We start from the raw sequence: 24,259 nt of genomic DNA, 5'->3' as shown, positions 1-24,259 counted from the left end.
GGACTACAGGTGCCCGCCACAATGCTCAGCTATTTTTGTTGTTGTTGTCATTGTTGTTTTAGCAGGCCTGGGATGGCTTTGAACCCACCAGCCACAGTGTATGTGTCTGGCGCCCTAACCACTGAGCTATGGGTGCCAAGCCAATGGTATAGATATTGATCAACAGGGTGCTCAGTGAAGGTGGTAGCGTCATGAGTCATGCTGGGTCTGAGCCTGTCATGGTAATCCCGCCCACTTCCCAGTGACTGGTTTAGGAGCTGCCATGTCATCTGTTCTGCCCAATGGGGCTAGAGACCCCTGGGAAATTTTCCTCTCTGATGAAAAGAGTTGTGCTGCATATAATGATGCTTTGCTCAATAATGGACCTACATATAGCTGTGGTGCCCAACCCACGGGCTGCAGGCTGGTACCAGTCAGTGCACTGTTTGGAACCAGGCCACACAGCAGGTGAGCAGAGGAGGGTAAGCAAGACATGCTTCATCTGTACTTACAGCCACTCCCCATCACGTCCAGTCCCCATCGCACATCTGCTGTGATCAGGTCAGCAGCAGCGTTAGATTCTTATAGGAGTGTGAACCCGAGTAAACTGCCATGCGTGGCATCTAGGTTGTGCGCTCCTTATGAGAATCTAATTCCTGATGTCCTGAGGAGGAGCTGAGGCCTTTATGGGGAGTGGTTGCAAATATAGGTTATCATTAGCCGAGAGGTTTGACTGCACAGAGACCATAATAAATCAATTGCTTGAAGACTCATTGTCAGGTTCCCCGCCACCCTGACCCCATTGTAGCAGGAAGGAAACAGGTGTGAGACGGATTAAAAGTACAAGCTTGCAAGAGGCGGGCTAACCATAAGTGCAGGGTAGCCCCGAGCAACCTCTGCGGTAGCTATTTATTGAGACTGCAACAAACCCGTGAGGTGAGTATAGTGTAATGACCTCGTGCTTAGGGCTTGCCACAGGCTCAGGCTCCCTCTCCGCAACTAACACCTGCGGATGTGTTGCCCAAGGGTCCCCCTCCAAGCAGCAAATCATCTCACTCAGAGATGGTCCAGCTCTCGGCATCCTCTACAACTCATATCAAAACCCTACCAGTGAGTGGCAAGTGACAAGTAAGCCGAATCTGGTGACAGGCTTTAAATCAGAAATAACACAAAAGCATTTTTATGTTCATTACTTTGCAAATAGATAAGCAGATAAGAGTCATTGGGAAGAAGGATTTGAGGTCACTCAGGAAGTCAGAGGCTAAGGAGAGACTGAAGCTTCCCCCTTCTCCAAGCAGGTAAGTATCTGGCTAGGGTGGAAACTTGGATTCCATCCACAGCCTTCCTTGACATAGTATTCTAGGCTGGGGCTCTCTCCACTTGCCAAGTAAACACTAGTGTAGGAGACTCAGGCAGCTCCATTTAGCCCTTCGGATAATGTATCAGTTTTCCAGAGTTTGGCCCTGGCTATAGCAGTGACTTGAGAACTGTCTGGAGAGGTTTGAGTAAAAGCTGGGTGGATTAGTCACCAGGCTGCACCCTGACCCAGCCCCGAGTTCTGCAGGTACAAAACAGAGCTATGAAGGGAGATCTGAGTACCAAACAGCCTGAACACTGTTGGCTCACACAAGATTTTGAAAAAAAAAAAAAAAATGTTGACTTACTTGACATTTTAAAATGTGATGATTCTATATTTAAAAATGTAGGTTTCTGACTTCTTTTGAAAATGTAGATGATCTAGAAACAGTGGGACCCAAATTTCTGCTTGACAATAATTGGCTTGGGCAGAGTAAATGGTCCTTCCTGAGATGGTCCCCACGTGTCTAGGATCAGAGTTGTTGAGGATCAGTCTCTAGATATCATCTTGCTGGGCCTCTGAGGCCATTTGAGTCTGAGACTCCCTGGAGCAGCCGCTGGATATTTAGCTCTTTCTGGATGGGTTGAGGTTCATACTCCTGCAGGCCCGATTCCTTCCAGAATGCTAACTAGTCAATTTACCCCCAGGGGAGTGTGCCCTGGAGGGAAGGGTGCTAGCCCTCCACTTCTTTGTTATTTGTGCTTGTGTGCCTCTATCTGCTCTGATATGGGCCATTAATAACTTTGGGCATCATTATTAACCTCCAAGCATCCAGGTTGTAGGAGGCGAGAATATCTTTGTTCTCTAGCCTGGTTTCCTGGATGGGGAGCCTCGTGTCCAATTCTGAAGGCCAGCATTTTCAGAGCAGCATTAACTACTTAGAAACCCACCTGCATCAGGAGGACAGTGACCTGGATGTGAAGAGACAGGAAACTGCATGACATGAGGAAATATTAATAGACCTGGGAGTCGTTAGTGTAGGAAAGAAAAGACCCAGGCAACACGATTCCTTCCTTTAAATATATGATGGGCAGTCATGTGAGAAGGGGGTTAGAATAGTTACTCCAGTTAATAGCACTAAAGAATATAACTAGTCACAACAATGTTAATAGCAAGTATTTATCTAGTGCTTACTCGGTGCCTGGCAATGTTTCAAGCACACATATTGACTTAGGAATTTTGACACAAAAATTAAGAAATGGAAGCCACAGGAATACAGAGTTTGCCAAATCATTATGGTCTAAAGATGGAAGGGACTGCCTTGGTAAGTAGTGAGTTCTCTGTCACTGAAGGAATGCGGAGAATGGAAACCACTGAGATACATCAAAGGGATGATTGTATCAAAGGATTCTTAAGGTCTCTTTCACCCTTGACATTCTATAATTCAAATAATTTAATGTCGGGGCCTCCCATGGGGCTGAGTGGGGGAAGATGGAGAGTTGGGGTTGCAGGAGATGAAATAAGGAGAGAACCAAGGAATGAAGGGGTGAGCTCAGCTCTGCAGCTCTCAGTGTACAGAAAAGTGAGTCTGTCTGAGGTCAAGGGGGACAAATTGTTCAGCTACATAAATGTGCTTGAAAGTTCATATTTGTTAATCTGTGGAGAGAGATACACTAAGAGAATCAATTGTGTGTGAAGCTTCTTGGGAGCCCTGTGCTCTTCAGAATGTGACAGACAGAGATGAGTAGCTTGTGTGGTTAGAGGGGTGCCTATCTCATTACAGGTTATAACCCACTGGTGAGTTATCAAATCACTTTGGTTGGGTGTCACTAGCAAAAGGAAGGAAGGAACGAAGGAAGGAAGGAAGAAAATATCAGAGCACTTTACAAGTAATTAAGATATAAATTGTTTCGAACGGGTGGAGCAAGATGGCAGCCGAGTAACAGCTTCCTTGCATCTGGGCACCGTGAGTCTGGGGATATAGGACTCCAGGCATCTCTGGCTGGTGGGATCTGCCTATCATCACCCCTGAGAGGATACAGGGAGTCAGCGAGAGACTTCTGGACCCCAAGAGGAGGACTAAAACAGTGGAAAACCGGCAAGTGGTCGCGTGTGTTCAATCCGCCTAAACCCGCCCGCAACTGTAAGTTCAGTAGCAGCGAGACTGCAAACCAGAAAGGCCTTACCTGTGAACTGTTTTGGTGTCTTTGGACTTGGCACTCAGCTGAACGGCCTTGGGGAGAGCCTGAACGGGAGTGCGGAGAACGCTGGCCTTTGTCTAGGGCCCCAGTCTGAGCCGCTGAGCCAGACGGAGCTAATAGAGTTTGGCTCTGGGTCACAGGCAGACATTGTGAGCGATCTGCCCTGGCAAGCTCCGCCCTCAGGGTCGCAGAGCTGGAATTGGGTGGGAGCTGGTAACCCAGCGACCAAGTAGCCTAAGGGCGGGGTCTGAGCCGCCTTGCAGCCCTAACCCGTGGGGGCAGAGGGAGACCAGTTTTGACACACAGGGTAAGTGGATAGCCACTTCAGCAGTGATTCCAGCAACAAGCACTTCCCTGAGAAAGCTTCTGCTCAGTAAGTGAACAAGTTCAAAGTGCCTTTTAAGTGGGCTGAAGAGAGATTTAGGGTGTCTACCTGCTGGGGTTCGAGAAACTAGCAGCCTCCAGTCATATCAGAACTGTGATTAACATCTCATACCCCAGAAGACCACGTGTTGCCCAGACAATATTCAATTCCATATACATACTGCTTTGTTTTTGGTTGCGTGTGTGTTTTTTTTTGTTTCTTTGTTTGGTTTTTTTTTGGTTTGTTTGTTTTTTTTGTTTATTTTGACGTTATAGATTGTTGTTTTGTTTTTTAAGTTCAACCTTTTCCATACAGATCCTTTTTCTTTCTCAATTTTTCTAGTTTAATTATAATTTCCCATTGCTGCCTATTTCAATAATCAGAACTTCATTTTTGTTAGTGTTTCTACCACTATTATTTGGTTTTTCCAGCCAATTTTATCCCGTAAAGTTTTCTGTTTGCTTGTTTTGGTTTGATTTATAGCATTTTTGTCTTTCCTCTCTACTTGGTGGAGGTGGGGTACTGTGTCTGATCAGGTTAGCAAAGAGCTGCTGACCTCAAGGGAACCACCCCACTTGGCACCCCCAGAAGGTGTTTTTTTTTTTTTAAGGTTGTATCAAAGTACCCTACTGTACACCTATATTGCTCTGTCTCCCTCTTTCTGTGCCTCTCTTCTTTTTGTCAATATTCCTTTCACCCAACCACTCTCCTTTCTCTATTTTTCTTTTTTTTCATTTTTTTTTTCTTATCACTCGGTCCTCATTTCCTTCATCCCTTTTTTGCTCTTAAACCTTCTCACCCTTCTGGTCCTGTAACCCTTAGTCCACAGGCACAAGAACTTAAAGAGCAAGAGGAATTGAAAGGAAAATTAGGGCAAGTAAACAGATAAAAGAAATCACCCATGAGGAAGAATCAGCAGAAAACTCCAGGCAACATGAAGAACCAGTCCAGAACTACCCCGCCAAGGGACAATGAGGTAGCTACTGCAGAGGATTCCACCTATACAGAAATGTTAGGAATGACAGAAAGGGAATTTAGAATACACATGTTGAAAACAATGAAGGAAATGATGGAAACAATGAAGGAAACTGTTAATAAAGTGGAAAATAACCAAAAGGAAATTCAAAAACAGAATCAAATAAGAGATGAATGATATGAAGAATATAAAAAGGATATAGCAGAGCTGAAGGAAATGAAACAGTCAATCAGGGAACTTAAAGATGCAATGGAAAGTATCAGCAACAGGTTAGACCATGCAGAAGAAAGAATTTCAGAGGTAGAAGACAAAGTTTTTGAGATAACTCAGATAGTAAAAGAGGCAGAAAAGAAGAGAGAGAAAGCAGAACGTTCACTGTCAGAATTATGGGACTTTATGAAGCATTCCAACATACGAGTTATAGGAATTCCAGAAGGGGAAGAAGAATGCCCCAGAGGAATGGAAGCCATACTAGAGAATATTATAAAAGAAAATTTCCCAAATATCACCAAAGATTCTGACACACTGCTTTCAGAGGGATATCGGACCCCAGGTCGCCTCAACTCTAACCGAGCTTCTCCAAGACACATTGTGATGAACCTCTCCAAAGTCAAGACCAAAGAAAAGATTCTGCAAGCTGCCAGGAGTAAGCGCCAGTTGACCTACAGGGGCAAATCCATCAGATTGACCGCAGACTTCTCTAATGAAACTTTCCAAGCAAGAAGACAATGGTCATCTACCTTTAATCTACTTAAACAGAACAATTTTCAGCCCAGAATTCTGTACCCTGCTAAGCTAAGCTTCAAAATTGACGGAGAAATCAAATCATTTACGGATATACAAACATTGAGGAAATTCGCCACAACAAGACCAGCTCTACAGGAAATACTTCAACCTGTTCTGCACACTGACCACCACAATGGATCAGCAGCAAAGTAAGAACTCAGAAATTAAAGGACAGAACCTAACCTCCACACTGATGCAAAAGATAAAACTAAGCAATGGACTCTCACAAAATAAGACGAATAGAATACTACCACACTTGTCAATTATCTCAATAAATGTTAATGGCTTGAATTCCCCACTGAAGAGACATAGATTGGTTGACTGGATTAAAAAACACAAGCCATCCATTTGCTGTCTGCAAGAAACACACCTGGCTTCAAAAGACAAATTAAAGCTCCGAGTCAAGGGTTGGAAGACAATTTTTCAGGCAAATGGAATTCAGAAGAAAAGAGGAGTTGCAATCTTATTTTCAGACACATGTGGATTTAAAGCAACTAAAGTCAAAAAAGACAAAGATGGTCACTTTATATTGGTCAAGGGAAAAATACAACAAGAAGACATTTCAATTCTAAATATTTATGCACCCAATTTAAATGCTCCCAGATTCTTGAAGCAGACCTTACTCAGTCTGAGCAATATGATATCTGATAATACCATCATAACAGGGGACTTTAACACTCCTCTTACAGAGCTGGACAGATCCTCTAAACAGAAATTAAACAAGGATATAAGAGACTTAAATGAGACTCTAGAACAACTGTGCTTGATAGACGCATATAGAACACTCCACCCCAAAGATAAAGAATATACATTCTTCTCATCACCCCATGGAACATTCTCCAAAATTGATCATATCCTGGGACACAAAACAAATATCAACAGAATCAAAAGAATTGAAATTTTACCTTGTATCTTCTCAGACCATAAGGCACTAAAGGTGGAACTCAACTCTAACAAAAATGCTCGACCCCACCCAAAGGAATGGAAACTAAACAATCTTCTGTTGAATAACAGATGGGTGAAGGAAGAAATAAAACAGGAAATCATTAACTTCCTTGAGCATAACAACAATGAAGACACAAGCTACCAAAACCTGTGGGATACTGCAAAAGCAGTTTTGAGAGGAAAATTCATCGCTTTAGATGCCTACATTCGAAAAACAGAAAGAGAGCACATCAACAATCTCACAAGAGATCTTATGGAATTGGAAAAAGAAGAACAATCTAAGCCTAAACTCAGTAGAAGAAAAGAAATATCCAAAATCAAATCAGAGATCAATGAAATTGAAAACAAAAGAATCATTCAGAAAATTAATGAAACAAGGAGTTGGTTTTTTGAAAAAATAAATAAAATAGATAAACCATTGGCCAGACTAACTAGAAATAGAAAAGTAAAATCTCTAGTAACCTCAATCAGAAACGATAAAGGGGAAATAACAACTGATCCCACAGAGATACAAGAGATCATCTCTGAATACTACCAGAAACTCTATGCCCAGAAATTTGACAATGTGAAAGAAATGGATCAATATTTGGAATCACACCCTCTCCCTAGACTCAGCCAGGAAGAAATAGAGCTCCTGAACAGACCAATTTCAAGCACTGAGATCAAAGAAACAATAAAAAAGCTTCCAACCAAAAAATGCCCTGGTCCAGATGGCTTCACTCCAGAATTCTATCAAACCTTCAAGGAAGAGCTTATTCCTGTACTGCAGAAATTATTCCAAAAAATTGAGGAAGAAGGAATCTTCCCCAACACATTCTATGAAGCAAACATCACCCTGATACCAAAACCAGGAAAAGACCCAAACAAAAAGGAGAATTTCAGACCAATCTCACTCATGAACATAGACGCAAAAATTCTCAACAAAATCCTAGCCAATAGATTACAGCTTATCATCAAAAAAGTCATTCATCATGATCAAATAGGCTTCATCCCAGGGATGCAAGGCTGGTTTAACATACGCAAGTCTATAAACATTATCCACCATATTAACAGAGGCAAAAATAAAGATCACATGATCCTCTCAATAGATGCAGAAAAAGCATTTGATAAAATCCAGCATCCTTTTCTAATTAGAACTCTGAAGAGTATAGGCATAGGTGGCACATTTCTAAAACTGATTGAAGCTATCTATGACAAACCCACAGCCAATATTTTACTGAACGGAGTAAAACTGAAAGCTTTTCCTCTTAGAACTGGAACCAGACAAGGTTGTCCTCTGTCACCTTTACTATTCAACATAGTGCTGGAAGTTCTAGCCAATACAATTAGGCAAGACAAGGAAATAAAGGGAATCCAAATGGGAGCAGAGGAGGTCAAACTCTCCCTCTTTGCTGACGACATGATCTTATACTTAGAGAACCCCAAAGACTCAACCACAAGACTCCTAGAAGTCATCAAAAAATACAGTAATGTTTCAGGATATAAAATCAATGTCCACAAGTCAGTAGCCTTTGTGTACACCAATAACAGTCAAGATGAGAAGCTAATTAAGGACACAACTCCCTTCACCATAGTCTCAAAGAAAATCAAATACCTAGGAATATACCTAACGAAGGAGGTGAAGGACCTGTATAAAGAAAACTATGAAATCCTCAGAAAGGAAATAGCAGAGGATATTAACAAATGGAAGAACATACCATGCTCATGGATGGGAAGAATCAACATTGTTAAAATGTCCATACTTCCCAAAGCAATCTACCTATTCAATGCCATTCCTATCAAAATACCAACATCATACTTTCAAGATTTGGAAAAAATGATTCTGCGTTTTGTATGGAACTGGAAAAAACCCCGTATAGCTAAGGCAGTTCTCTGTAATAAAAATAAAGCTGGGGGCATCAGCATACCAGATTTTAGTCTGTACTACAAAGCCATAGTGCTCAAGACAGCATGGTACTGGCACAAAAACAGAGACATAGACACTTGGAATCGAATGGAAAACCAAGAAATGAAACTAACATCTTACAACCACCTAATCTTTGATAAACCAAACAAGAACATACCTTGGGGGAAAGACTCCCTATTCAATAAATGGTGTTGGGAGAACTGGATGTCCACATGTAAAAGACTGAAACTGGACCCACACCTTTCCCCACTCACAAAAATTGATTCAAGATGGATAAAGGACTTAAACTTAAGGCATGAAACAATAAAACCCTCCAAGAAAGCATAGGAAAAACACTGGAAGATATTGGCCTGGGGAAAGACTTCATGAAGAAGACTGCCATGGCAATTGCAACAACAACAAAAATAAACAAATGGGACTTCATTAAACTGAAAAGCTTCTGTACAGCTAAGGAGACAATAACCAAAGCAAAGAGACAACCTACACAATGGGAAAGGATATTTGCATATTTTCAATCAGACAAAAGCTTGATAACTAGGATCTATAGAGAACTCAAATTAATCCACATGAAAAAAGCCAACAATCCCTTATATCAATGGGCAAGAGACATGAATAGAACTTTCTCTAAAGACGACAGACGAATGGCTAACAAACACATGAAAAAGTGTTCATCATCTCTATATATTAGAGAAATGCAAATCAAAACAACCCTGAGATATCATCTAACCCCAGTGAGAATGGCCCACATCACAAAATCTCAAAACTGCAGATGCTGGCGTGGATGTGGAGAGAAGGGAACACTTTTACACTGCTGGTGGGACTGCAAACTAGTACAACCTTTCTGGAAGGAAGTATGGAGAATCCTCAAAGCACTCAAGCTAGACCTCCCATTTGATCCTGCAATCCCATTACTGGGCATCTACCCAGAAGGAAAGAAATCCTTTTATCATAAGGACACTTGTACTAGACTGTTTATTGCAGCTCAATTTACAGTCGCCAAAATGTGGAAACAGCCTAAATGCCCACCAACCCAGGAATGGATTAACAAGCTGTGGTATATGTATACCATGGAATAGTATTCAGCCATTAAAAAAAATGGAGACTTTACATCCTTCGTATTAACCTGGATGGACGTGGAAGATATTATTCTTAGTAAAGCATCACAAGAATGGAGAAGCATGAATCCTATGTACTCAATTTTGATATGAGGACAATTAATGACAATTAAGGTTATGGGGGGGGAAACAGAAAGAGGGAAGGAGGGAGGTGGGTGGGGCCTTGGTGTGTGTCACACTTTATGGGGGCAAGACATGACTGCAAGAGGGACTTTACCTAACAATTGCAATCAGTGTAACCTGGCTTATTGTACCCTCAATGAATCCCCAACAATAAAAAAAACAAACAAAAAAAAAAAAAAAAAACACACAACACCGGCTCGGCACCTATGGCTCAAGCAGCTAAGGTGCAGCCACATACACCTGAGCTGGCGGGTTCAAATCCAGCCTGGGCCCGCCAAACGACAATGACAAAAAAAAAAAAAAAAGATATAAATTGTTTCATTAAAGTTTGGTTTCAATATTGTGTGAGTCTATATATCACATACCTGTGTGCACTGAATTATGATGCAAAATTATTTTGAAGACCACTAGATCAGAGCCAGAGTGACAGAAACCCTGTTCTTTGAGCCAAATCCTGCCTCTGATTAATCTTACTTGATCTGGCTTGGGGCAAGATGGCAACCAAGTACAAGGAAACAGCCTTGGACTGGGCCCAGCCTCCAGTAGGCAGTAGCAGATTGTATGGGCAGATCCCACACTTGCCTTGGGAAGATGCCATTGGTCTTCCTGAAGAAGATGCATGGTCCACTTGCTCGTAGAAATACCTCCCCATGATGACAGCCATTGCCTTGACACTTCATATTGACCACACTCCTCCCCCATTCACCCCGGGATAAAGCCAGAAACTTTTGCACCCCTTGCTTCTCTGGAGTGTATTCATGGCCAGGTCCATTTTCTCGATCCTTCCATCTCAGCCCCACTAGCACCTCTCCCTAAGATCACCTGAGTGCCTGAGTCATGGCAATGAATTAGTGGCATAGTCCATTTCCCCTCTCTCTAGATCCTTGAATGATGTAACTTGTTGAATACAATTTGTTTAGTATAATCTGCAGACTAAAGGAACTGACAAAAAATGGTGTTGTGGCCTTTGGCAGTTGCTAGGATTGTCCCATGATTTCATCTAAGACGGACTCTCCACTTGCACGTAGGACCCTATACTCTCACTTTTTTGACACATCAATGGTTCCCTCTCAGTTACTCCCTCCTTTGGCACATCAGCACAATATAATTTTTCCCAACATCAAAAATCAAAACAAAATTTCTCTTGACCTCCTATCCCCCTCCAGCTTTAACTTCATTTATTCTCTGGAGTGTTAACATTCCTTGAAAGACTTATCCAGACTCCCAAACTCAATTCTTCATTTCAGTGTTCCACTTAAACGAAACCATTCTCAGATTCACCCAGGACCTTTGTGTTGCTAACCTGTTCAGTTTTTAATCATCATCTTACTTAAATTATTAGTAACATTTAATAATACAGTTAACCACTTCATCTTTTTAAAAATACTTTCTTCACGGGCAGCGCCTGTGGCTCAAGGGAGTAGGGCTCCGGCCCCATATGCCGGAGGTGGCGGGTTCAAACCCAGCCCTGGCCAAAAACTGCTAAAAAAAAAAAAAAAAAAAAATATTTTCTTCTCTTGGCCCTCAGGACAACACGCCCATGGTTCTCCTCCTTCCTCGCTGCCCATTCTTTCTTGATCTACCTTGCTGATGCTTTCTTCTCTTTCTGATGTTTAAGCATGGGAGCACTGGTCTTGGTTTGGGGCCTGTTTATCTTACAGATCTGCACTCACACCCCAGATGATTTTGTCTGCTCACATGATTTTACGTACCATATATCTTCTCAAATGTTAAGTGATTTCTCTCCAGAACTCCAGAGGCATACATGCAACTGGCTGATGAACATCTCCACTTGAATGTCTAATGGACATCTCAAACTTAACATGTCCAAAACAAAACTGGCAATTCAATTTCCAGGGTGGCTTAGTAAGCTCCAACTATACAAACCCCCACAAATAATGACTATAAACTCTGAACAAAATACAAAAACAACCACCTGAAGGTCCTAGGGAATGAAAAAAAGCAGGAAGTTTCTGAAGAGGAGTTAAAAAAAAAAAAAGGAATGCATAGGATGAGTTTCCCATTTTTTATGGCTTTTAGCCTAAAGGCAGGCAGGCCACAGTAGAGTCACAAAGGGCAGATAAAATGATGATAGAAAACTTTTAATGCTTCTGGCCTGAAGAATTAAAGGATAGAGTTTTAAGCAACCAAAACTATTGGAAAGTGAGGGGGCAAATCCATGAGGAGAGACACCCAGAGAGGAAGAACCACAAATTTTGTTTATAAATTCTGTACAAATCTCTGGTCAATTCCTTATGTATCCATGCATGGGGTAAGCTTAAGCAGATAAGAATACACAGATTAATTTGAGATTTGAACTGATGCTCAAGAGACAGTTTACAGTTCGATCAAACCAAGTTAGTTACCTGCTAAAACAAAATCAACTCCCCAAATCAGCATTTACAGGGAGTTGTATAAGAGAATCCAGAATCTCTAAAACTTAACAATCATAATGTCCTGAATACCCAAATTATTCAATGTAGGAACAAAATGGAAAATGTGATCCTTTCTTAAGAGAAAAGACATCAACAGAGACTGACCCTGAGATGGCCCAGATGTTAGAATTAATAGATTGTAATTTTATTTTATTTTTATTGTTTATTATTATTATTTATTTTTCACATTTCAGTGGTTTATGATGTAAGATCATAATTTTAAAGTAGCTGTTATAACTATGCAAGGTGAGGGATCCCATGCTTACAACATATAAAAAGGAAACCTCAGCATAGAAATAAACTCAATTCAAAGGAAAACTAAATGGAAATTCTAGAACAGAAAAAGATAACATTCAAAATTTTAAAAAATTCACAAAATTGGTTTAACAACAGAATGAATGTAACAGAGGAAAGGGTCAATGACCTTAAAGTTAGATCAGTAGAAATTTGAAGAACTAAGGGGAAAAAGATGGGTGGGGGGAAGATAACCTCAGAGGCCTGAAAAACAATATCATCACGTCTAAGGGTAATTGAAATCCCAAAGGAAAAGGGAGAGAGTACAGAACAGAAGAAAAAATATATTTGAATAAATTAATGGCCAAAATTTCCCCAAATTTGGTGAAAGACATGTACTTACACATTCAAGAAACCAGAATATTCCAGCAGGATAAATACAGAGAAAACCTCCCTTAAGAAAATCATAGTCGACCTCCTAAAAACCAAAAAGAAAGAGGAAATCTTGAAAGCAGCCAGAGGAAAAAAACACATTACATACAGAGGGGAAAAAACAACTCGAATTATGGCTGACTTCTCACCGGAAACATGAAGACCAAAAGCCAGTAAACCAACATCTTTAAAGGACTAAAAGTGAAATCCTTCAACCCAGAATCCTATATTCAGCAAAAATAAAAGTATAATTTTCAGAAAAAGAAAACAAAGAAACAAACAAAAAATCAACATTAGTAGAACTCCACTACAAGAAATGCTAAAGAGAATTCTCAGGCTGAAAGGAAAATAATACAAGAGAGAAATTTGGGTCATTAGAGGCAAAGGAAGATCATGGAAAATAGTAAATAGCTGGGTCAATATAAAACCAAACTGTTGATTCCCAGCCTACTTTTCCCATGGATCTGCCTACCTCAGTGATGGAAATACCATCTTCCCAGTCCTCCAGGCAAAACCCTTGGCATTAGGTCTTTCTTTCACACCCCAGCAAGGATTCTTGGCTCTATCTTCAAATCAAAATATCTCATCATTCTTTCCACCTCTATTTGCCTTCTTGGTCCAAGCCACTATTATTATCCTTTGCCCAGATTGCTGCAATAACCTACCAATCAATCTCTCTATTTCCACTCCTGCTACTATGCAGTGATTTCCCACACGGCAGCCAAAGGGAACCTTCTAAAATCTATGTCAGTTCTCCCACTCTTCTGCCCAACACGCCATTGGCTTCCTACCTCACCAAGAAAGAAAAAAGTCCTTATTCTAGTCTACAAAGGCCCCATATAACATGGCTCCAACTACTTCTCTGATTTTATCCCCTTTAACTACTTCCTCTTTCTCTTGTTCACTCTGATTTGGCCACCTTGGCTTCCTTGTTATTCCTCACACCTACCATGTTTCTGCCTGAGGGACCTTGCATTTGTCCTGATATCTTCTCTGATAACTACAGGGCTTTATCCCTTTCAGTTATTTGACCAAATAATGCCTTATCAATGAATCGTTCCTAACCACCCTAAAAATATACCATTACAGCACACCTTCCCCTATCTTGCTTTACTTTTCTTCTCAACACTTAACACCTTCATATTCAATTCAATATTTGTTGAATAAATGAGCAAATGACACTAATATCTGCAATGCAAGACCAGATAAAGGACTCTGAGCATGCAAAGGAAAGAAACTATTATTTATTAAGTATCTACCATGTTCTAGCCCTATTGGTTGTGTTGTACTATTTACTCTTTGTTGCCATGTTGTTAAATAGTTTATTGCCGTTAGCTTATAGCAATTTTTTGAGGCCCAATAAGATTAAGTGTTTTACCAAGGTCACCTGAATAGTATATATGGCAGCAGAATTCACACCTAGGTCTTTATTATTTCATTTTAAATTCATTGCATCACACAGTTCCCAAGACTTTATCTGACTCCAGTGAGGAGATAGGAAGAAAATATCTGGGAAAGCTTCCTGGAGGAGGTGGTATCATAGTCCCCAAGGAATAATATAGAGACAGGAAGATAATTCATCGGCATTCCTCAAGATAAGGGGTTGGAATGGAGTATGAAGTTGCTAAAAGAAAAGGGATATACCAAGATATATTTAAGAAGTGAGATGAAACCAGAGCAAACATTGCTACTTCACAATACTGTCAGAACTATTCAACAATTAGAACTACTCCCAATGCAGCCAGTGACCTAGGTTGGCAATAAGAATGATAATGCTTATGATCCTTTATCTGTATGGAGTGCTTTAGGATTTATGAAGTACTTTTTCACATGACCCTCACGACAGCTCTATGAAGGTCAAGGCAAATGTTATTTCTCCCATCTGAGATACAAGGAAGCCTAGGCTGAGCTACTCAGCGCCAACACAGGTCTTCCCATTTGAGATTGAGAGCTCTCTCCAGGTACTGAGACCTCCGTCTGTGAAGGGCTCAGTGCAAGCCACAAGGCTCCAAGTCAGATGACTGTAGAGGGGGCTGTGTGAATAACAATAAAATGAAAGGCTAGGCTCTGTATACTTCATGATCTGGCTCCATTGCTTTTTTTAAAAAATTACTGTAGTAAAATATATGAGAAAGAAAAGAAACTTCTTATCTGAGGAATATGAGCCCCTCTTTAATTATCAGGCCCAGAGACGCATAGGAATGTGGTAACAGTCACATCTCACTCTCTCGGAGCTAAATAATTATCTTTTGAAGCCACTTGCTACATGAGCTCTAGACAAATACCAGGTAGCCATAAAATGCCATACACTGGGTACCATCACTCATACCCAGTAGTTCAACAATGGGCAGCCAATCACTAATCAATGTTATCTCTGGCAACCAATGAGAATTCCTGTTAAAAACTTTGCATCAGCCCACTCCTAATTAGCATGTTCGTTAGCACTCCCCAAGGCAACTTAGAAGTGTGTCCAAGGCTGCAGACTTCAACCTTGACCCATATAAACTCTCTATATTAATTTTGCCACAGCTTCTTTCTTTAGGTCAACATATTTATAACATACAATTTGCCATTTTAACCATTTTTTAGTGTACAGTTCAGTAGCATTAAGTACATTTACAGTGTTGTGCAACCATCACCACCATCCACCTCCCGATGGTTTTAGCTTAGTTTTCGTCCCAAACTAAAACCCCAGCACCTGTTAAACACTGATTCCCCAGGTCCCCCTCTCTACAGCTCCTGGCAAACCACCATTCTACTTTCTATCTATATGAATTTGACTACTCATATGAGCAAAATCATATAATATTGTTTTTATGCCTGGCTTATTTTACTGAGTAGAATGTCCTCAAGCGCCATCCATGTTGAAGCAGGTGTCAGAATTTCATTCCTTTTTAAGACTGAATACTATTTCATTGTAAAGCTATAACACATTCTGTTTATCCATTTATCTGTTGCTATGGTTCAATCTTGCTGACAAAAGGCAGCAGCCTCCTTTACAAGAAGTGTTTTTGCCTTTAGGCTGCCAGCCCCAAAGGCAAAACATACCAGCATCCTTTCTCCTTACTCTGTTAGGCTATTCCACAGGGAATCACCCACTTAGATCAGCTTCAATTGTGAGCAACAGCTTCCTGGGAGTTTCTAGTCTTCTAGGAGATGGTGCTGTATGAAGGTGAGACATTGGAACTCCTTTTTCCTTAAAGAATACAAATGGCAAAATGCTCTGGGTCCTCTCACTTCCCATACAAAGAAAGAAATGTGGCTCAGCTGCCTAGCTCGCCTGGGGGACAAAGAGGAGGAAGGAGGAGAGGCCTACAGGAACAGTCACCATTTCTGTCTTGTTCCCTAACACAGTCCCCCAAGAACACCCTGTCCCACGGAGTCATTCATTGCCTGCTAAAGCAGAACAGGGTGGTGTGGCCACCTGTTGGCCACTGTGGGTGGTGCAGCCTCGGGGCAGGGAAAGGCCTTCTCTTTCCCAGCTAGAAGAGCACACCTCACAAGAGAGCACACCTCACAGGAGAGCACCCCTCACAGGAGAGCACACTTCACAGGAGAGGTGGCCACAGGGGAACACACTTCCACGGGACAGCACACCTCACAGGACAGCAAGTCCCTCCTCTACCCCATCCCTGGGGATTTAAAGGCTTACAAGTTGCAATCACTGTAGGAAAAACTAGAAGGCCAAAAATCAAACAAACAAAAGCAGCTCCTACATCCAGAAAACAGAATTTTATTCAACATTAAAAAGAAATGTACTGTCAAGCCACAAAAAGACGTGGAGGAAGCTGGTGTGCACATTCCTTAGTGAAAGATGCCAGTCTGAAAAGACCACCTACTGTTTGATTTCAACTATATGACATTCTGGAAAAGACAAATCTATGGGAAAGGTAAAAAGACCAGGGGTTGCCATTGCCGGATGTGTGGGACAAGGAAAGATAAATAGAGCCCATGGGATTGTCAGGGCAGTGAAACTACTCTATGACAGCGATGCAAGTCTTTATACTTTGGTTGAAACCCCCAGGACACACAACAGCAAGAGTGAACCCTACTGTGAACTACAGACTTTGGATGACAATGATAAGTCAATGTAGGTTAATGAACAAATTTTCCATGGGTGTGGGGGTAGGGGATATATAGGAACTCTCTATATTCTGTGCTCAATTTTGCTATGAACATAAAAGTGCTCTATAAAATAAAGTCTATTTTTTAAAAAAGGCAAAATATGCCCTGAGCTCTGTGTTACCAGGAAGGCCACATGGCTCCTCAGGCCACAGCTGCCTGGCTCTGGGCTCAGAAGCCCCTATGCCCCCAGGAGGGCTCACAGCCCCATTTTCTCTTTGCCTTTTTGGTGAACTGTTTGGAGTCCTTCAGGGCTCTCATCTGGGTCACTATTTAGGGTAACTTCTGTAGAAAGTGTCCTCTGCGTGGCTACATGATTGCTTAATGTCCCTTCCCCGCAAGGACATTGTCGTCCTCCCCATCACTCTATCTCCATCACTCTTGTGTGACTTTCTGCCAACACTCATGGGTATCTGAAATGAGCTTACATGTTTATGTATTTCTTTTAAGTCACCCCTTAATAACATGCAAGCTCCATCAAGGCCGAGCCCATTGTCCCTCATGCTCAGCCAGTGGGTGCCACAGAAGAAAAGCTCAATGAATACTTGTTGACTGAATGAGTACTTGTGTTACTGACCAGCTGCATAACCTAAGACAAGGCAGTTAAACCTTTCTAGGCCTCAATTTCCTCATCTGTAAAATGGATAATTAGACTTAATGATTGTGCTCCCTTTTGGCTAACATGCTCTGAGTGTTGTATCAGAATGACCTTGTTTTTCCACTCAAGGGCTTCTTCAAGGCCATCTGGATGACTGGGAAGTGCCAAGGAAGAGAAGTCCTAGAAGCTTGATGCTGCTTACCTTTCAGGCTGTGTCTGCAGGTACAGCAGAGAGGCCAGAATGTGTGCAGAGTAGATGGGGGTATGCTAGAGTTCCTTGCCTAGCACATCAGCCGCAAGAGGGCAGGGGTTGTGTGTTTCATTGATCTTTATGGCCCACATGTCTTGAACAGTGCCCCACCCAGAGGAGGCTCAGTAAATACTTTTTGAGTGAGCAAAGGAGCAGTGTGAGGCACTTGGTGCATGTGTTTCCATTCCTGGCTAAGTGTTATGTGGTATGAAAACAGCAATAATGATCCTTTGCATTGGTGGGACTGTCTGTGAAGTGTTTGCACATGCATCATCTCATTTGATACTCATGACAACCCCATGAGATGAGCACCATTAAGTGTCATTATCCCCAATTTAAAGATGAGATAACTGAGGCTCAAAGAGTTCAACCTGCCCAAGGCTACATAGCTGGTAAATGGCAGAGCCTCATCTAAAACCCGGGATTTTCTCATTTTAGTTCCAATGCTCGTGTGTGCCTATGTATTTCTGAGTATGCAAAGCTCTGAGTGTGAGCAGGAGCAGAGGTCTCATGTCAGAGTAAGAGCCTTGAGGAGAAAAATGGTGAAGGAGAGGGGAAAAGAGCTGCCGGCTGGGGAGCTGGGGTGAGGCCGAGCCCAGGCCTGCACGTACAGATTGGGACTGCCACACCAGGAGGGGAAGGTGAGCAGAGGTAGCCCACTCTCTCCTCCAAGAGCCGCCGGCTGACCCCACTAGGGGAACACCTCGAGCAGGAGTGGGGAACATGCAGCTTTAAGGACACATGTGGCCTTCTAGGTCCTTAAGTGCCACCTTTTGACTTAATCCAAATTTTATAGAATGAATTCTTTTATTTTTCAATTACATATTTTATTGAAAAAAGTTCATTTAAAACATATACATTTTTAAAAATACCACATTATTGAAAAAGTATTAAACTTCTCTTGCAAGTATCATTTAAATCCTTTTATTTTTATTAATGCATTTTATTTATCTTTTCTATTTCTATTTTATTTTAAAAATGAACATATTTTAAATACCAAAGAATAAAATAAGCTTCCCCAATGGAATGGCACAACTACGACATTAGTAAGCCATAGGAACTAAATTGATGGCTGCTACCCTCACAATGTAGTTCTGACTTCCCCCAGCTCATTGACACCACTACTACATGAGGCTGGTTGGTGAGAGTTTACAGGGGTCAAGTACGCCTCTCTGTTACCATCTTCTGACAATAGTATACTGTGTTTCTTCTTGAAGTGGAATTTGTGAATAGTTTCACAGCTTAACAGTATTTTTTTTTTTTTTTGAGACAGAGCCTCAAGTTGTCACCCTGGGTAGAGTGCCGTGGCATCACAGCTCACAGCAATCTCCAATTCCTAGGCTCAAGGGATTCTCCTGCCTCCTCCTCCCAAGTAGCTGGGACTACAGGTGCCCACCACAATGCCTGGCTATTTTTTTTGGTTGCAGCTGTCATTGTTGTTTGGTGGGCCCAGGCTGGATTCGAACCCGCCAGCTGAGGTATATGTGGCTGGCGCCTTAGCCACTTGAGCCACAGATGCCAAGCCAACAGTGTTTTTTTAGTTCTGTCTGCGTAACAGCCCGTCATATCAAAGAAGACCCGGAGAACACTGAAAAAAGAAAACAGATTTTTTAAATGAGAATTGAGAATTGCACAATTATCTTATTTCTGCTAAAGATAAGCTGATTTGCTTGTTTAGTGATACTGCATTATCAACAGTAAAGAAATGCAATGCTCATCAGGCTAAATATTTTAAATTAGAGGGAGAGGCACAAAGGTTGTATTACAGAAATTAAAAAATGAAAAGCAAAAGCAAAGACAGTTCTTTCAAGAAGTAATAAGACTTGGAAATAACCCCACTGAAGCAACTCATAAATAGCCGATATACTCAGGAAAAAAGTGGAGCCATTCAATGATGTAGAAATCGTGAAAAGAATGAATTGTTGAGGTTGTAGGATACTTCAACAATGATAACATTGAAGGATACTTAGAAAATGAAAACATTTCAAAGTACAAACAAATGCCTCTTTCAAGGAGAATCATAACTGATTGGCAGCATGAATTAGCCTTCAACTTAACAGAAGAACTTCATGCAGTACTTCAAAAGGAAAATATTTATTATTCAACAGCTTTAATGAATCAACTGATATTACTGACTCAGCACAGGTTTTATATTTTATTTGGGTCATAACAGAAGATTTTCTTTGCTGTGAGGAGTTACTCACTTTGGGCTTTGGGCACTCTTGTCAACAGAACACAGAGGATAGATATCGTCAACAAATTTCAAGATAAATGTTGTGAAGTTGGACTGAATTGGGTAAATTTAGTGAGTGTAGGTACAGGTGGTGCACCTTCCATGGCAAGAAAACATGAAGGGTTTATTGTACAGATTTAAAAGGAAAGTGTTAACAGATCCAGATGCTCTCATTTCTTTTCATTTTTTTCTTCTATCAGCAAAATCTCTGTCCTAAAGCTACTATTTTAAGTGACACTTTGCAAGAAGTTATAGGTAGTATTAACAGTAATCTTCCCATTATCCAGCACCAATGTGGATTGGTGGGTTCTGGATAAATGTAGTTTCTGATTGCTTGAGAGTTACTATTAAAAATAGGCCTAACTAATTCTATACCCCATACCAAACCATACCATACCATACCATAAGCTCTGTATTGACTTGACATTAATATTAAATACATTAATTAAAAGCAAACTAAGGCAAATTTCACCTACTGTAACATAGTTTTACTGTATTATAAAAGAGCTTTGTAAGTGGCTGTGTACAGTTTCAGTTAGGTGTTGGGCAATACACTTTTCAACTTCATAGCATATTTTTTTAATTTCAAGTAACACATTAACACTTAGAACTGTTACAGAGAGCACATGGGAGCCACAGGACTGCAGCATGAAGCATCAGCTTACAGACAGCACAACGAGCCAAGTTTAAACTGGTTTTTTTGGGGGGGGGTTGCTTGTTTGTTTGTTTTGGTTGAGTCACATGCAAACGTCTTGAGAGAGCCAGTTGCTTGACTTCCAGATAACAGGGAGTTTACTGTATATTTGTGCAAATGCAAGATGGCATTGTCAGTTTTGTAATAGGCTAAAGTTGAACCGTGAGGTATTCAGTGTGGATTTGCCATATTATTCTAAAGTGCATTGGCTACTACTGGGACAGGTGTTAGACAAAATTTTATCCCTGCAAGAACAGATAGTTAAATTTTATACAGAATGGAATCAGCGATGTGAATTATGGAAAGAAGATTTCTATAGGAATGCAGTGTTTCCATGTGATATTAGTCAAATCAGAATGACTTGAATATTTCTTTGCAAGGTAAAATTAAATCTATACACAAGGCAAAAAAAAAAAATCCAAGCATTTTGAAAAGAACTATCTTTTTTCAAAACACTTCTTCAAAAGGAAAGTTTGGATGAACAATTTCCCCAGTTAGCAAAAGTCATTGATGAGCAGGATGATACATACAAATCATTTAAAGAATTCGTACCTGTTACAAACCTATTAATTGGAGAATACCATGAAAGATTTGCTGACTTTGAGAATCACGACATGGTGAAATTCAGCCTCACCTAGTTGATATCAACAAGGCACCTATAGAACTTAGATGGAACTGATTGAGCTCTGAGTAGATGACAATTTAAAGTCATTGTTTGATGCTAAGAACAATCCAGTTGAAATATGGAAAAATACAATAGAATACCCACACCTTTGGCAACATGCCTGAAAAATGCTTTCTTGGTTTTCAACCACTTACTGCTATGAATCTCCATTCTCCTACCTAACCCAAATCAAGACACCCTTGAGGTCACAAATGACTGACATCCAACTAGATGATCAGCGGAGACTGTGAACCTCCATGCTGCAAGCAAATAGTCTAATGCTTTCCAACAAAAAGCAGATACAACAAAGTTGATAAAAGGTTAGTAACTTTAAAATTGACAAATAGTTTTCATTTTTTGAAATTATTATAAGTACATAGTCGTTTGATTTTTATAAAATAATGTACATGTTAAGTATATCTAATTGAAGTTTCTTGAACATGTTTCTCTGATTACAGTCAAATTAGTGCAGCCTTCTAACATGACAAGGCTCCCCGCCCCTGACCTAGAGAGACCACAGGGCCTCACGTAGGCACCACTAACCTCAGGCCCAGACATGCACAGCTCCAAGCAGGTCCTTCATAGGGCACAGATGCCAAGGATGTGGACAAACAGGTTTGAAGAACAGAAAAACCAACTTGAACCTTTCTTCCCTTTCCCGGACAAGGCATCCAGACCAGCCCTGTCTCCACTACACCAAAGAGAACTTGTCAAAATGGTGTTTGCACAGCCCTCAAATCTCCCTGACTTTGCCCAAGTTACTTATATGTCTCCCTGAATATCTCTCTCTCACACACACGCACCCTAGACACACCAGCCTCTTCCCCAGGAGCCCCCAGGCTGAGCCCTGTCATGCCCTCACCCCAGCCCCTACCCGTGGCCCTCCTTTGTAGCTACCCTTCAGTTCTCACTGCTCTCTGGTCCTAAGGCATCTTCCCTCTCTGCACTCCTGAGCCTGCCTGGGTCCCTCTGCCCTGGCTCTGGCCATGGGGCTTTCCACTAGATTTATCCGCATGTGTGATTGCTCCCCTGCAAATGCCAGCTCCCTGGGGGTGGGTTTCAAGTCCCTGTACTGGGCCTCTCTGCAGTGGGAGTCATAGATGCCAGCTCCTTGCATCAACCCCTGTCAAGGAGCCCTGGGAAGTCAGTAGTTTAGCAAACCTGTCTGAGGACTTCCCCCTGAAGCCATGAGGGAAGTGATGAGGAAATGGAGCGGTGAGAGTGGGTGGAGGCCAGGATAGGTGTAGTCCACATACTTAGTCATCAAGGGCCCTGGCAGAGCAGAGGTCACAGTCCCTGGAGCTGATCCAGGGGGCCCAGGTGGGCAGGGGGCCCAGCTGCTAGCCAGCAGGATAAAGCATGGTGTCCAGGCATCCTCTGGCAGGAGAAACAGTTTCTGTTCCAGACACCCCAGCAAGACCCCAAATTGCAAGACTAGGGACATCTTGGTCAATCACAGGCTGATGTTTTGGGTTTGCTCTTCAAGCCAACACACGCAGAGCCACATGAACAGCCTCTTGCTTTGCCAGGCTCTACTGCGGGCTCCCTCCTGCTTCGTCAGCTTCAGATGCAGCTTGTCCATCCTCCTGCCTGGGAGTGGGCCCCAGAGCTAGACCAAATGGCAACTGCTGCTACCAAGTGGAGCGAACAGGTGTTATTGACCACATGGTCATCAGCCCCCATTCCTGCTGAGCACTTCACCTGCGTTATCTCACTATGCAAGGGGGAGGCTCTCAGAGGTGGGTCTGGGGGACTACCTTGGGGAGGGGACACTTCTGAGCTGGGTAGGGTGACAAGATGCCCAAAAAAGACTCATTTTATGTCTCTTGTCCCAACATCATTACAAACAGAGCCACTATCATGCTTAGAAGTGTCCCAGTTTGGAAGATAAATTCTAGGGTTAGGGGACTGGCACTGGTTCTGGCTTGTGAAAAGCAGTGTATGATGCAACCTGTCCCTGGGTGGGGCAGACGCTAGAGGGCGCCAGGGCGCTGTGCTCAGTGGCCCAGACTCTGGAAGACAACAGGGGTGCCGGAGAGAGCAGGAAGGAGAGGGCATGGGTATGATGAGCCCTGGGCACGGGCCCTGGGTGATGAGCGAGAGAGAGCCAAGCCCACTCCCCTACAGGGCCTCGCTGAGGCCCGTCCTGGCTTCACCCCAGTCCTGACTGGCTTCCTTTCACCTTCCTATCCATCTAGCAGACAGGCCCTGACAGCCTGGGAATGCAAAAGGGTAAAAAAGGGGTCTGGCCCGGCCTCCCCCGACTTCACATGAGCCAGGTCCAACCCGCTAGCCTGTCTCCTGGGCTGGAGACCTCTGACTCCCAGACTGCTCTCCTGATGGGCTGGGATTGGGCTGCCCACCAATCAGGCCAAGTATCAGGAAACTCCATGGCCCTCCAAGGGGTAGGGTGGAGAGGGAAGAAAGCAGGAGGTGGAAAGGCAGGCAGAGCGCTGGGTAAGGACGCAGGAGTTGCACTTTCTCCTCCTGAACCCTGTAGGGGCTCAGTTACAATGCTCAGGTCCCCAGCGCCTTATCTGTGAAATAAAGCTGACCAGGGCCCCTGTCCTGCCTGCTCCCAGGGCTGGGGGGTTTGTAACCCACAAAGAGGCCGCGTCTCACCATCCTGCCCTGGTCAGAGGTTCCAAGGGTACCACGGCCCCATCCAAGGGTACCATCTGCCCAGCAGTCAGGCACGGGGTGGGCTCCCAGAGGCAAACTGTGCCTGCTCCAGCAATGCTTTGGTCCTAGCTGCTGCCAACTCCTCTCTAGCCAATGCACCAGGGCACCTGAAGTCCTTCTGCTGCCAGCAACTGGAGCTCCCTCACCTCTATCCTGTCCTCTCCCCAAGAGAAGGCTGTGCAAAAGGCAGGATCGTAGGGTATGAAAGGCACGTGCTTTGGTG

Source organism: Nycticebus coucang, chromosome 4, assembly GCF_027406575.1.
Source record: "Nycticebus coucang isolate mNycCou1 chromosome 4, mNycCou1.pri, whole genome shotgun sequence".
Lineage (NCBI taxonomy): Eukaryota > Metazoa > Chordata > Mammalia > Primates > Lorisidae > Nycticebus > Nycticebus coucang.
The sequence above is the reverse complement of the archived record's forward strand: the minus strand, read 5'-3'. Positions refer to the sequence as shown.